This window comes from Oncorhynchus nerka, linkage group LG23 (genome assembly GCF_034236695.1).
Source record: "Oncorhynchus nerka isolate Pitt River linkage group LG23, Oner_Uvic_2.0, whole genome shotgun sequence".
Taxonomy (NCBI): Eukaryota; Metazoa; Chordata; class Actinopteri; order Salmoniformes; family Salmonidae; genus Oncorhynchus; species Oncorhynchus nerka.
The window spans coordinates 34,131,026-34,146,870 of NC_088418.1; the positions used below are offsets into that span (position 1 = coordinate 34,131,026).

Below are 15,845 nucleotides of genomic sequence, written 5' to 3' on the forward strand. Positions count from 1 at the left end.
CTGTTCACACTGCTATGCTTTATCTTGGCCAGGTCGCAGTTGCAAATGAGAACTTGTTCTCAACTAGCCTACCTGGTTAAATAAAGGTTAAATAAATAAATAAATAAAAATGAGCTGAGACACAAGGAAGGAATCCCTGGGACTTTGCTTATTTTCTTTAGAGCTGAATAACCACGTTCAAATGTGTGGGCTAGAAGAATCATCCTCACATTTATATAAAATACCACATCTACCCAGGAGCACTCCTGCAGCCTGGAGGAAGTGTAAACACTCCTCCTAAATGCATCATGACCACCTTCACAGTGTGCATATTCTATCATGACAGAATTACAGAATCCCTGGATGGTGGGGTCTATGGTGATTTTCCATCCAGTGTTTAGACACTTGGGGCAAACAAGTTGTTTTATTTGTGACATGTGGAATAAAAGCCACTGTTGGCTGGCTGCTGTCTGGTTGATCGCTGCTAGCTGTCATCTTCATCTCAACTAATTTGCATCTCGACGCGATTCAGGCAGCTACCTCCTATTCCTCCTCTACCTGTACTGCCACTGCCTCGATCAGCTGATCAGGTTAATTTGTTATTTTATTGAGTGCTTTTCTTGCATTAGCTAACAGAGATCGCCTATATTTATTCACATTCTGTAGATATATGTTTCGAGATTTGCTCATTTTGTCTCTCTTTACGGGAATTCTTTGTGGGAGATTTCAAACAAGGAAGTGCTGAGGCATTTTTACCAATCAGGTTGCCGGAAAGGACCTTTAAATGCCAGTAACCAATCGTATATCAGGAAATTACTAATCTTTCAGCACGAAGAACTACGTCTATATTGCCATGTATGGACCAGCTCACAATATGCTCTGGAAAACAAGCTTTTGAATTATATATAATTCAACATGGAGAGTTTTAAAAATAATCGTTGAAGTTCTACATGAAACACACCAACAATGACATTTATGCTAGGTGTAGTTGACAGAGTTGGGATACAATTATACAAATCGAGTATTTATATACATATTTGCCAAATTATTTGTACATGTATGAAAGTATGGACATTATATTAGCAAAATTTCCCAAAATCTGAAAATTCATAGACGCAAGCAAAATCACAATTTGTGCCTGTGGTGCCTGGCCTTAAAACAGGTTTTTTGATGCAAGTGGTTATATTAATTTGGGATCTATCGCATCCCACAACTGTCCCAAACTATGTCTGAAATGTTTATTTCCAGCAGAATAGAATAGGTCCCCTTTTGTACTATGGGGATAGTAGATTGACATAGGCTAGTGCTTTTGCTGTTTGTTAGTCCTACTCATCTTGTGTAGGCATGGGCTACAGGGAGTTTCCATATACCAGTCATTTACAATAACGAAGGGAAGACAACAATTGCAATCTTCAGGAGAAAAAAATGATTATTGGGACGTACTGTATTTTCTGGCTAAAAACAAATCAACAGCAGGAACATGAGTGAGCCTCAGATCTAAGGTCTAGTCAAAGGGTCATGGGGTCCTGATGGGGTCAGGGAGTGGGCACTGGGTAGTCACTATTAATACAAACTCTTTCTTAGCTGGGTGTGTCTTAGTTGGGTGTGTGCACGCACGCACGCGCACACACACACCCAACCAACCAACCAACCAACAATAACAGATCCAGAGCTCACAGGGTGTCACTATCTACTGTAAGCATCACGTCCCAGCTTAGCCCTCCGATGGTGAGAGAGAGGGAGGATATCCTGATCCCAGGTCCCCAGTTCATTAGCATAAATCAACTCTGCAGTTAAAACCTTTTATCTTAATTACTGTACTAATGAGACGAGTCCCAAAGGACTAAGTCACACCCTCTGACGACAGTCGAGGAGATGAGAAGTAGGTGTCTTACACAAGCACACAGGCATACACACCTGCATGCGTGTGCACGCAAGCACACAAAGAACACACACACACACACACCAAATTGCATCATCCTCCCACCTTAAACTCTGAGAACTGCATCATTATCCTTCACTATCCATTATCTATGAAAATGATAATGATTTGATTTGATCAACCCTACAGGATCCATCTCCATAAGGGAGCGCCATAACTCACGATTTCCCTCTGCCAAAAGGACTAGACACACTATCTAATTAATGCATTTTTAATGCTCTGCTCTTCTTCAACACAAAAGAGCATCGCCTAGCTGTAACAGTGAGTGGTTAGTTATAAAACCAGAGGCCACTGTGTTTGTTTTCATGGTGGCTTTGTAAGAAGTGGACTGGAATGGGATTTAGGCTTTCTGTCCATTCTGTGTGTGTCCGTGTGCCTGTATGTGTTTGTGTGTGAGTGTGTGTGTGTTTGGTCAGTGCCTTGTCTCTGTAAGTGAAAGGGGCAGAGTGACTGGTTAAGGTCAGCCAGTGACTCAGCAAATTGTCAAGGGATGGGCATCTCTATCACTAAGAAGTGTGCCACACTGCCACCCTGACTCAACCAGTGCCAGTACACATTATTAACCAACTGGCACTGCCATGGGCAGCATTGGGCACCCATGTAATGTGCTACCATCATGGCTGGTGACCCTCTTAGGGGACACTCAGAGTTTAGCCAGGGCATACCAGGGCACAGGGGGTGGCTGTTGGGCAATGTGGTTTGCATACAAGAAAGACCAATTCTCTGCATGACTTTCTATCTATCCCACTCTTCATTTCTATTAATTTACTGTACGATATGCATCCTCTATTTTCTCATTGGTTGAAACTAGTTGCAGTATGTGTCCGTCCTGCTGTAACCTAGCTAGCAACCTGTACTATTAGCATATTCAACAGCGTTTAAGAAATATATTACCTTCAAAAGTGTGTTATCTTGTGATCAAGCCATCAATGTTTTGTTATTATTGGTGTGGTAAAAATGTTAGCTAACGGGTTAGCAATTACCATTTTTTACATTTCAGTAGAAATACTACTACTATCAGCTTTTTGATAAGCCGCTAAGTAAAACAATATGTTCTGTATTATCGGCATACTGTCCCCAGTTATTGGCCACCTTACTATTTTGTTCAATAACAATGTATATTATTTTAATTTAGTTAAATAAATGAGACACCAATCTCGTATCCGAAGTGTTTACTAGATAGTTGACTGGTTGGCTAGTCTTCTGGTAAGAAAAAAATTACTTGCCTATCAACTTTTCATTGCGTAGTCCGGTGCACCCTCCTGTGGACTCTTAAAAAATGGTTCTTCACCAACATATTCAGTGTTGTAACCAAATAATTTATCATCATTTGTTTTACAGATTAATTTTATGTTTTGAGAAAATAGATAAGTTTAATACTAAAATATAAATGAGTATGAGTAATTTACATCAAATGAAACTTTAATTTCAGTCATGTGCATTGACATAAACAATTAAAACACTGTTGGAGTTTGTGTTGCAGAGATGTAGATGGGAAAGTAAAGGAATACATACTAATGGGTTGGATGGGTTGAATAAATATATATCATATTTTAGACATGTATTTAGTTTTTACAAATAAATAATTTAATATGAAAACAAACAAAACAAACAATTCAATCTCGACCTCCATCCCCAAATTGTCACAAAATCACAATTAAAATCCCGCTCCACCGCCACCTCTGGTTCGCACTGCACACACCTGCAGTGAAACCAGTGCTGGCAGAAGTCACAGCACACCCAAGAACACATCAAATTTATTGACATGGTTTTGCAAAATGTAGAAGTACTACAGCAACAATAATTGATAAAACTGAGAGAGAGAAAAACAAACAGAGGTGGCCGGGGGAGCGTTTCACTTCCTTTTCTGTGCTGCAGTTGAGAGAAAAAGTAGTGTTAGAGAGAGGACGTTTCATGAAAAGCCATTTCAACTTTTTTACATCAATACCTCTGGAGGAAGCTGCAGAAGTTTTGGAGGAGGTGGACATGCCATGAGGTTGGTGCTATGGACAGTAGATAAAACGTTTTTAAAAAAGTAAAGAGAGAAAAAAAGTTTCAACATTGCATTTTTATAAAACACATAACAAACAGTCATTTCTCTGGAATTTAACATGTGTCGTGGTGGTGGTGGACGAAACCGCCGACGATGGCTTGGAGGAGCTGGTGTTTGTAATGGTGGGGTTGAGGGGCAGATGATGGTGTGGCCGGTAGAGTAGGAACGTGGCCTTCTTCTGTAGCTGTGGACTCCGGCGGCTCCTACAGGTGTTGCACACTGGGAGGCATTAGCAGCGGAGATGCATTTGTCAGGAGTGGTTCCAGTGGGGGATCCAGCAGAGGCGGTTTCGTCAATGGTCTCATCCATGGCAGCCCTCTCCTGTGCCCTCTATGTTCCGAGGGCTGCCCAACGCTCTATGCTATGCTAAGACCTCTATGCTTTATGCTAGCCCTCTCCTTCTAACCTCTCTCCTGCCACTGGCGCGTGTATTCCTCCCCGGTAAGGCATGTGGCATCCATAGGGAGTCTTCTGTATCAGTCTAGCCGATACTTCAGGACATTAAGGATATGTCCCAGGTCCTTTGCCATCAGCTCTTCTAGAGCTAGGGATGAAGCTCAGACTGGAGCAGGGACTGAGGGTCCTCCTGTGGTCGCTGGGGAGGAGGTGCTGATGGACGGCGCAGTGCTGCTGGTTCCAGGAGTAGTGGAGGTGCTGATGGATGGCACAGTGCTGCCGGTTCTAGGAGGCGCGGTGGTGGGACCCGGTAGAAACAGAGGCGGCATTAAACGGGACCCTTCAATGGCCGAAAGGTCAAAAGGGTCAAAACCAGTCCACCACATAACGCATGTCCTTGCAGTGCTGGTAGGAAACGACTCCGGCGCCGACTGAGATGGCCGCCTCGCTTCGCGTTCCTAGGAAACTATGCAGTTTTTAGTTTTTTTTACGTGTTATTTCTTACATTAGTACCCCAGGTCATCTTAGGTTTCATTACATACAGTCGAGAAGAACTACTGAATATAAGATCAGCGTCAACTCACCATCAGTACGACCAAGAATATGTTTTCCGCGACGCGGATCCTGTGTTCTGCCTTACAAACAGGACAACGGAATGGATCGCATGCAGCGACCCAAGGAAACGACTCCGAAAAAGAGGGAAACGAGGCGGTGTTCTGGTCAGACTCCGAAAAAGGGCACATCGCGCACCACTCCCCAGCATTCTTCTTGCCAATGTCCAGTCTCTTGACAACAAGGTTGACGAAATCCGAGCAAGGGTAGCATTCCAGAGGGACATCAGAGACTGCAACGTTCTCTGCTTCACGGAAACATGGCTTACTGGGAAGACGCTATCCGATGCGGTGCAGCCAACGGGTTTCTCCACGCATCGCGCCGACAGAAACAAACATCTTTCTGGTAAGAAGAGTGGCGGGGGCGTATGCCTCATGACTAACGAGACATGGTGTGATGAAGGAAACATACAGGAACTCAAATCCTTCTGTTCACCTGATTTAGAATTCCTCACAATCAAATGTAGACCGCATTACCTTCCAAGAGAATTCTCTTCGATTATAATCACAGCCGTATATATCCCCCAAGCAGACACATCGATGGCTCTGAACGAACTTTATTTAACTCTTTGCAAACTGGAAACCATTTATCCGGAGGCTGCATTCATTGTAGCTGGGATTTTAACAAAGCTAATCTGAAAACAAGACTCCCTAAATTTTATCAGCATATCGATTGCGCAACCAGGGGTGGTAAAACCTTGGATCATTGTTACTCTAACTTCCGCGACGCATATAAGGCCCTGCCCCGCCCCCCTTTCGGAAAAGCTGACCACGACTCCATTTTGCTGATCCCTGCCTACAGGCAGAAACTAAAACAAGAGGCTCCCACGCTGAGGTCTGTCCAACGCTGGTCAGACAAAGCTGACTCCACACTCCAAGACTGCTTCCATCACGTGGACTGGGACATGTTTCGTATTGCGTCAGATGGAAATATTGACGAATACGCTGATTCGGTGTGCGAGTTCATTAGAACGTGCGTCGAAGATGTCGTTCCATAGCAACGATAAAAACATTCCCAAACCAGAAACCGTGGATTGATGGCAGCATTCGCGTGAAACTGAAAGCGCGAACCACTGCTTTTAATCAGGGCAAGGTGTCTGGTAACATGTCCGAATATAAACAATGCAGCTATTCCCTCCGCAAGGCTATTAAACAAGCTAAGCGTCAGTACAGAGACAAAGTGGAATCTCAATTCAATGGCTCAGACACAAGAGGCACGTGGCAGGGTCTACAGTCAATCACGGACTACAAGAAGAAACCCAGCCCAGTCACGGACCAGGATGTCTTGCTCCCAGGCAGACTAAATAACTTTTTTGCCCGCTTTGAGGACAATACAGTGCCACTGACACGGCCTGCAACGAAAACATGCGGTCTCTCCTTCACTGCAGCCGAGGTGAGTAAGACATTTAAACGTGTTAACCCTCGCAAGGCTGCAGGCCCAGAAGGCATCCCCAGCCGCGCCCTCAGAGCATGCGCAGACCAGCTGGCCGGTGTGTTTACGGACATATTCAATCAATCCCTATACCAGTCTGCTGTTCCCACATGCTTCAAGAGGGCCACCATTGTTCCTGTTCCCAAGAAAGCTAAGGTAACTGAGCTAAACGACTACCGCCCGTAGCACTCACTTCCGTCATCATGAAGTGCTTTGAGAGACTAGTCAAGGACCATATCACCTCCACCCTACCTGACACCCTAGACCCACTCCAATTTGCTTACCGCCCAAATAGGTCCACAGACGATGCAATCTCAACCACACTGCACACTGCCCTAACCCACCTGGACAAGAGGAATACCTATGTGAGAATGCTGTTCATCGACTACAGCTCGGCATTCAACACCATAGTACCCTCCAAGCTCGTCATCAAGCTCGAGACCCTGGGTCTCGACCCGCCCTGTGCAACTGGGTACTGGACTTCCTGACGGGCCGCCCCAGGTGGTGAGGGTAGGCAACAACATCTCCTCCCCGCTGATCCTCAACACGGGGCCCCACAAGTGCGTTCTGAGCCCTCTCCTGTACTCCCTGTTCACCCACGACTGCGTGGCCACGCACGCCTCCAACTCAATCATCAAGTTTGCGGACGACACAACAGTGGTAGGCTTGATTACCAACAACGACGAGACGGCCTACAGGGAGGAGGTGAGGGCCCTCGGAGTGTGGTGTCAGGAAAATAACCTCACACTCAACGTCAACAAAACTAAGGAGATGATTGTGGACTTCAGGAAACAGCAGAGGGAACACCCCCTATCCACATCGATGGAACAGTAGTGGAGAGGGTAGCAAGTTTTAAGTTCCTCGGCATACACATCACAGACAAACTGAATTGGTCCACTCACACTGACAGCGTCGTGAAGAAGGCGCAGTAGCGCCTCTTCAACCTCAGGAGGCTGAAGAAATTCGGCTTGTCACCAAAAGCACTCACAAACTTCTACAGATGCACAATCGAGAGCATCCTGGCGGGCTGTATCACCGCCTGGTACGGCAACTGCTCCGCCCTCAACCGTAAGGCTCTCAGAGGGTAGTGAGGTCTGCACAACGCATCACCGGGGCAAACTACCTGCCCTCCAGGACACCTACACCACCCGATGTTACAGGAAGGCCATAAAGATCATCAAGGACATCAACCACCCGAACCACTGCCTGTTCACCCCGCTATCATCCAGAAGGCGAGGTCAGTACAGGTGCATCAAAGCTGGGACCGAGAGACTGAAAAACGGCTTCTATCTCAAGGCCATCAGACTGTTAAACAGCCACCACTAACATTGAGTGGCTGCTGCCAACAGACTGTCATTGACACTGACCCAACTCCAGCCACTTTAATAATGGGAATTGATGGGAAATGATGTAAATCACTAGCCACTTTAAACAATGCTACCTTATATAATGTTACTTACCCTACATTATTCATCTCATATGCATACGTATATACTGTACTCTAGATCATCGACTGCATCCTTATGTCACTAGCCACTTTAACTATGCCACTTTGTTTACTTTGTCTACATACTCATCTCATATGTATATACTGTACTCGATACCATCTACTGTATGCTGCTCTGTACCATCACTCATTCATATATCCTTATGTACATATTCCTTATCCCCTTACACTGTGTATAAGACAGTAGTTTTGGAATTGTTAGTTAGATTACTTGTTGGTTATCACTGCATTGTCGGAACTAGAAGCACAAGCATTTCGCTACACTCGCATTAACATCTGCTAACCATGTGTATGTGACAAATAAAATTTGATTTGATTTGGTACGGGTAGTGGAATACTATGGCAAATTCTGGTTTCTTTACCACGTAGGAGTGGTCAAAATGGTCTCCAGCTACCTTGGAGAACTCATCCTGTAAAGGGCCAAAGTATGCCATGTCCAGCTGCTGCAGGACATGGGTGCAGTGTGGTGGAAGACAAAGAAGCATAGCCCCTTCCCTTAGTGCCGCCGCGAGCACATCCGTGTCCATGTGGCTCTTGTATCCATCAAAGAGGACAAGGAGAGGGTGCTCCTTCACTGCATGCTTAATTAAGTGCTGAAACCACTTCCTGAACAGGTCCCCGTCAATGTAATCACTGTTTGACCGTCCATACATGCTTTGGGGGGGCTTTCCAGTGTGTAGTGGCCACTGGGGAAACACTTTGGGGTAGATGATAAATGGGGAGATGTCCTCCCCAGCTGCTTTGAAGCAGGCCAGCGCTGTTATGTGCTCCTTGGTCCCCAGAGCCTGCTGGTACATGTGGTTTGCGCCCAGGGAAGAAAGCACTTTGTGCCTGCTCTGGTCGTTGTTACAAAATCCAGACTCATCGCAGTTATAGATTTGTCTGGGTTTCTCCCTCAACCCACTCTCCTCCAAGTGCTTTTCATAAGAAGTGAAGAAGATGTCTATCGTCGAACGTGTGGCACACTCAGCTCTCCCCCTGTCCAGGGTGTCCAGCCTCCTCATGCTCAGCTTCTTGTGAGTCCTTCTAAATATTTCCCACCACCTCTTCTCAAGTGGTGGGATTGTTTCCCCTGGGTGCCCGAAACTTACAATAGAATAGAATATAAACGTATCCATCCAGGATGAAAATGATTGTTTTGGCATCACCATACACATCCAAATTTACATCACACACATTGAGAACAGTCAGTCCAGCATTCTACATGCATAAACAAATAGAACCCCAAATACCTGCGTATTTCATCAGCCTCTGTCTGGTGAAGGGGAACCCATTGGCTGGCGTTGTAGATACAGTACTGCACCAGCGAACTTTCATCCTCTGGTGCAAGCAATGTGGGTGGTCCACCGCGACAACCATGGATTACCCGGCCTCCCAGCCTGTCCGCCAGGGTCTGCCGAGGTACGCCATGCACCTTGGTAGATAATAAAATAAAACTGTTACTAGCAGATAAAATTCATATAGACGTGGTAATCTCCTAAAAACAAAAGATGCCTAACCTTGGCAGCCTGGCGGATAGCCATCCCTGCCCCGCAGTCCTCCATGGCGTGGAACATGTCCATCTCACTCCACTGCTTCCTCTTGGCTTTCTCCATGCTGTGGTGGTAAATACATGTAGCTAAATAACTTGGCATATTATACACATTCTAGAAAGATAGCTCAATCTGAATATGTATAAACATTTACATGTCAAAGTTAAGGCATTGAAAGGTGATGAACGATTTTACAATAATTGAAAGTGTAACTATGTTTTTTGTTTGATGTTATCTGAAACAAATACTGTCCCAATTAGTTTAATATTGATGCATAGTTGTGGGTTGGTAACATTTGACTAAATACTGCCTCTACGCAGCTGTTGTAAGATGAAAAAAAGTTTTAGTGATATGTATTATCTAACACTAAAAATGATTTACCTTTTTGCTTACTTAGCAGTTATATCAACATTTAGCAACCAAGCTAGCAACATTAGCAAATGTGTTAGCTATATTTCAGAGGTAAAAAGTTAAATGATGTGTGGTCTGTCGCGCAGTCAAATTGTACAATATACAGCGTGTCCCACAAAATGTGTATTCATATTACTTTTTAGAAAACTCTCAAAACCTAACTTAACTTACATAAATTGCAATACAAATCGGTGGTCAGCTAGCTAGAAGGGTGTCTTTAGTCGCAAAACTTACCGTTATTTTCCAGTCCATTTAAATCTTTAGCTCGAGGTGATTTAGTCCTCCAACCGCTAGAAAGTGTCCGAAGGTAGGGGGTGTCCGATGTTGGGGGGAAATTAGCTATACTGATTTGCAGTTACTTTTGTAATATACAGTATAGTTGATGAAACTGTCTTCTATTTCTCTGTCCACTGTGGTCTAAGAGGCTAAAGAACCGGTCCCAGCCACCCTAACCCACACAACTCGGTTTGAGTCACACAACAAAAAAACATAAAGTAGGTCTCCTAGCATTACAGCACAATACAGACTGACTGGAAATAGTCATTTTCAGCTGCAGTACATACTGTACAGTATGTGGAAGATAGTTCTGTTTGAAGTTTCTGTACTTTGTGGGATACAAAGACATGAAGCACATCACCGAGGATGCACGTACGCTCACTCGCTCGCTCACTCGCTCACTCACTCACTCACTCACTCACTCACTCACTCACTCACTCACTCACTCACTCACTCACTCACTCACTCACTCACTCACTCACGTATGTTGATTTACAGGATATTATGTCTCTGTCTGTCTAACTTTGGTGGGGCCCTAAAGGTATTGTAACACAACTTAGTCGTGGGTTGGTAAAATGTAATGTCTCTGACACACATCACACCATGTGCGCAGGCAGACAGGCACAGACTCACACACACACACACGTTACATGATACTATGCCTTTACATGTTTGTAATGTATCTCTCTATCAGAGGAAGCTGGTGAAAGGAGCTATAGAAGGATGGGCTCATCGTAATGGCTGAAATGGTTTCCATGTGTGATGTGTTTGATACCGTTCAATTTATTACATTCCAGCCATTACAATGAGTCCGTCCTCCTATAGCTCCTCCCACCAGTGTCTTCTGTTCTCTATCACTCCCCATTTCCTGTGAAAAGTGTCGTAACACGATAACTCATAACGCATTTATGGGTGGAAGAAACCAGACAAATGGATTTGTTGTTCACTTTAGACTGTTAATAAGCTTCCTGAACTGACACTGGTCCTTTCCTATCATCGGTAAACATGCCCAGTCAAAAAAATTAGAGAGAGATACTACGAACTTATCCAATAATATAGTAAATGCTAATTTGTGGTTTCCTTTACAACATGTTTTGCTACAGTGTCCTAATACAACCCAGGCAGAGGTGGTATAGCAGCCAAACTCCCTGATGTATGATCTTTATTGATTATATGAACGTATTGAATGGTGTGTGTTTGAATCAGCCTTGTGTATTATTCTCTATGATTATCACCAGAAAATAGGTAATGTGACAAAATCTGTATGCGGCGTTGGAATTCTACTTTGACTCTGGTGCTCACTTTATAAATCATGATATTTTGATCAACTATGAATTAAATTGACATATTTTAGCAGAAAGCTACAAAAAAATGGCAAGAGTTCATCTACACTCAGTGCTTGACCATATACATTTGACGAAATACAAAAAAAAAAATGTATATCACTGCACGTCTTGCTATGCTGCTATCAAGATTTCAAGTTAAATTGTTGAAGTGATCGTAGATTCACCACCAGAATGTTGGCTAATAAGCCACCGTTAGCTAACTTGAGCGTAGGGCAGAGATGTTCTCTCTTACCGTGATCTCGGTCTCCCTCTCTCGCTTTTTTGTTTTGGTGAAAGTAAAATAAAAACATTGAATACATTTAAACCTCAGGTCCTCAGGAACAATTGCATTTAGAATGAAGTATCTTTTACCCCTCTTCTGACCAATTAGTCTGTATTATTGTAAGTATACACAACACACACACACACACACACACACACACACACACACACACACACACACACACACACACCTACCATCATTCACTTCCAGAAGTTTACTCGAAATATGAGTTTATCCCTTCACTTCATTTTGTTATAAACATCTTTGATCTGACAGACGTTTACGTGAAACCCAGAATGCATTGTATGATGTCAACAAACATGTCAACAAGCTGTCTTCATCATAATCAGTACATCATTCACAAAATTATTTTACACACATATGTGTCCTTTACAATCTATGCAGGAATCGGAATGCATGATCTGTCACCAGACCTTGAAAACATGCACATAAAGCAGTAAATCAATCAATTATTACCTCACAAACTATAATGATTCATTGATACAAGTGGCGGGTGGCGGCAGTCAATTACGTAACCTCTGACACTCACTCAGAGCCACTCAGTCTTGTTTATGTATGTAGCTAGTGGGCTAAGCCATAGCATTAGCAATGTCTTTCAAAAGGAGACAATTTACAAATGAGTAAATTCTGACAATGAGTCTGAGTATGAAAGTGAGGAATCCCTGAATCAGAGGCCCCCTGACCACCGATGATGTTCCAGGTCCCCCTGAAGATGCTGGTGGTGATGGAGGCAGGCCAACAGTGGGTCTGCGGTAGCTGGAAGGCCGCTAGCCATTTCACCCCTCCTGCAAAGCCCCTTGCCATCTCCTTCTGCAGCAGAGTGATTCAAGCTGTTTCTGACAGAGGAGCTAATGGAAGACATAGTGAAGGAGACCGATTGCTTGGAGCTACAGGAGAAGAGAGAGCCAAAGTGACGTGTGCGACATGAAGACAGGATTTGTCCAGAACATTAAAGTCAACACAGTGTTGACCATTGAGCTCCAACATTATACATTGTGCTCAAGCACTATTGAGCACCTCTGTAGCAATTACTGACTGACTGACTTGACAAGTGACCTCACATGTTACTGTGCCTTTAGCAGTGGAGTTTCCTCAGAGGAGGAAGGGGAAGAGCATCCTCCTCAGTAAATTTCATTCAAATAAATATAGTGTTACCTTCGAAAAAAGTTGTTATTTTTTGACAAAACAATACAAAACAATACAACATATGTAATCAAATAATTGATGACAACACACTGTTTTGCAATGAAGGTCTACGGTTACCTCTGGGGCAGCAGGTAGCCTAGTGGTTAGAGCGTTAGGTCAGTAACTGAAAGGTTGCTGGAGCGAATCCCCAAGCTGACAAGGTAAAAATCTGTCATTGAACAAGGCAGTTAACCCACTGTTCCCCGGTAGGCCGTCATTGTAAATAAGAATTTGTTCTTAACTGACTTGCCTGGATAAATAAAGGTTAAATAAAATAAATAAATAAATAAACAGCACTCTGAAGGTGGAGCTGTTCTGTAATTCTCTGGGTACATTGACTTCAATACAAAACCTAGGAGGCTCATGGTTCTCATCTCCTTCCATAGACTTACACATTAATTACTGTATGAAAACTTCCAGAGGACATGCTCAAAATGTATCAGAGCTTTTGCAGCATGAACTGGCATGTTTTCCACCCACTCAAAGGATCAGAGAATGCACCGAACAAATTAAATAAAAGATCCCAGAAATGTTCCACACACACAAAAAGCGTATTGCTCTCAAATGTTGTGCACACATTTGTTACATCCCTGTTAGTAGGCATTGCTCCTTTGCCAAAAATAATCCATCCACGTGACAGGTGTGGCATATCAATAAGCTGATTAACCTGTTACTCCTACCCCCTACTTTTCAGCGCCCTGCTACTCATGCCAGGAATATAGTATATGCATATGATTAGTATGTGTGGATAGAAAACACTCAGACGTTTATAAAACTGGTTAAATCACGGCTGTGACTATAACAGAACGTGCGTTTCATCGAAAAGTGCAGGAAAATCTGATCCCTGAAAATGGAAAAATATATCCATGCGCGACTTGAACCCATTGATAAAGGTGAACCACATTTAATGGGGCTGAGCTTGCAATTACCTACAGCTTCCACTCGATGTCTAGAGTCTTGTCATTTGCCTACTCTTTGTTTCTTGGTCAAACAGATGCAAGGCAGCGCAGTTCTTCAGGTCTCGGACCGGATATTTTGGTTGAGATTTACCCAGACATTATTTCCAGACGGACAGCTATACAATATACTTCGTCTTGTGATTAATTTGATCGCTTATTAACTTCTTGCTCCTACCCTCTACTTTTTTGAACATTTTGTTAAAAATCGCGCAACATTTCAGCGCCCTGCTACTCATGCCAGGAATATAGTACGTTCATATGGTTAGAATGTGTGGATAGGAAACACTCGGACGTTTTTAAAACTGGTTAAATCACGACTGTGGCTATAACATAACGTGCGTTACATCGGAAAGCGCAGGAAAACCTGATTACAGAAAATGGAAATAAATATCCTTGCGCCACTTCCAGCAATTGTTCACAGTGAGCCGAATTAGATAAGACCGAGCATTCAACTCCCACAGCATCCCCATGTTGTCTAGAGTCTTGTGAATTGAATCATCTTTGATTCTTGGTTGAACCGAAACAGGGGAACCACTTACCTCCAGTCTCCGCCCAGATCATTTTGAAGAGCTCTCTCGTGAAATTTTTTCCAAGACGACAGCTAATGATTTTTACATCGCCTCCTGATGATTTTTATCGCTTATTAACGTTTACTAATACCTAAAGTTGCATTACAAAAGTATTTTGAAGTGTTTTGTGAAAGTTTATCGTCGACTTTTTTAATTTAAAAAAATGACGTTACGTTATAAGACGCTATTTTTTTTAGTTTATCACACAGTCTTCATAGATCGATATCTAGGCTATATATGGACCGATTTAATCGAAAAAAAGACCCAATAGTGATTATGGGACATCTAGGAGTGCCAACAAAGAAGATGGTCAAAGGTCATTTGTTTGCGGTTTGTGTAGCGCCGACTATGCTAATTATTTTGTTTACGTCCCCTGCGGGTCTTTTGGGGTGTTACATGCTATCAGATAATAGCTTCTCATGCTTTCGCCGAAAAGCATTTAAAAAATCTGACTTGTTGCCTGGATTCACAACGAGTGTAGCTTTAATTCAATACCCTGCATGTGTATTTTAATGAACGTTTGAGTTTTAACTAGTACTATTAGCATTTAGCGTAGCGCATTTGCATTTCCAGATCTCTAGATGGGACGCCTGCGTGCCAGGTAGGAGCAAGAGGTTAAACAGTTTGATCATTACACAGGTGCACCTTGTGCAGGGGAAAATAAAATGCCACTCTAAAATACAGTGCAGTTTTGTTACACAACACAATGCCACAGATGTTTAAAGCTTTGAGCGAGTGATACATTTGCATGCTGACTGCAGCAATGTCCACAAGAGCTGTTGCTAGAGAATTTAATGTTAATTTCTCTACCATAAGCCGCCTCCAACGTCGCTTTAGAGAATTTGGCAGTACGTATAACTGGCCTCACAACCGCAGACCACGTGTAACCACGCCAGCCCAGGACCTCCACATCCGGCTTCTGCACCTGCGGGATCGTCTGGGATCGTCTGGGATCGTCTGCAACCCAGACAGCGGATGAAACTGTGGTTTTGCACAACCGAAGAATTTCTGCAGAAACTGTCAGAAACCGTCTCAGGGAAGCTCCTCGTTCTCACCAGGATCTACACCCCTACCTTTTTCGTTAAGATATCTGTGATCAAGAGATGCATATCTGTATTCCCAGGAATGTGAAATGCATAGATTAGGGCCTAATGAATTTATTTTAATTGACTGATTTCCTTTCCTGAACTGTATGTTGTGTTTATATTTTTGTTCAGTACATATGCACTGAGTGTACAAAACATTTGGAACAGTTCCTAATATTAAGTTGCAGCCCCGGTTTGCCCTCAGAACAGCCTCAATTTGTCGGGGCATGGACTCTGCAAAATGTCAAAATTATTCCACAGGGATGCTGGCCCATGTTG

At 43.4% G+C, this 15,845-nt stretch overlaps 1 protein-coding gene across 1 annotated transcript in view; it reads right to left on the reverse strand.

Moving 5' to 3' along the window:
- Positions 1-15,845, reverse strand: part of LOC115107209 (cadherin-23-like) — a 578,454-nt gene that overhangs the window by 346,727 nt on the left and 215,882 nt on the right. The window lies entirely within an intron of this gene.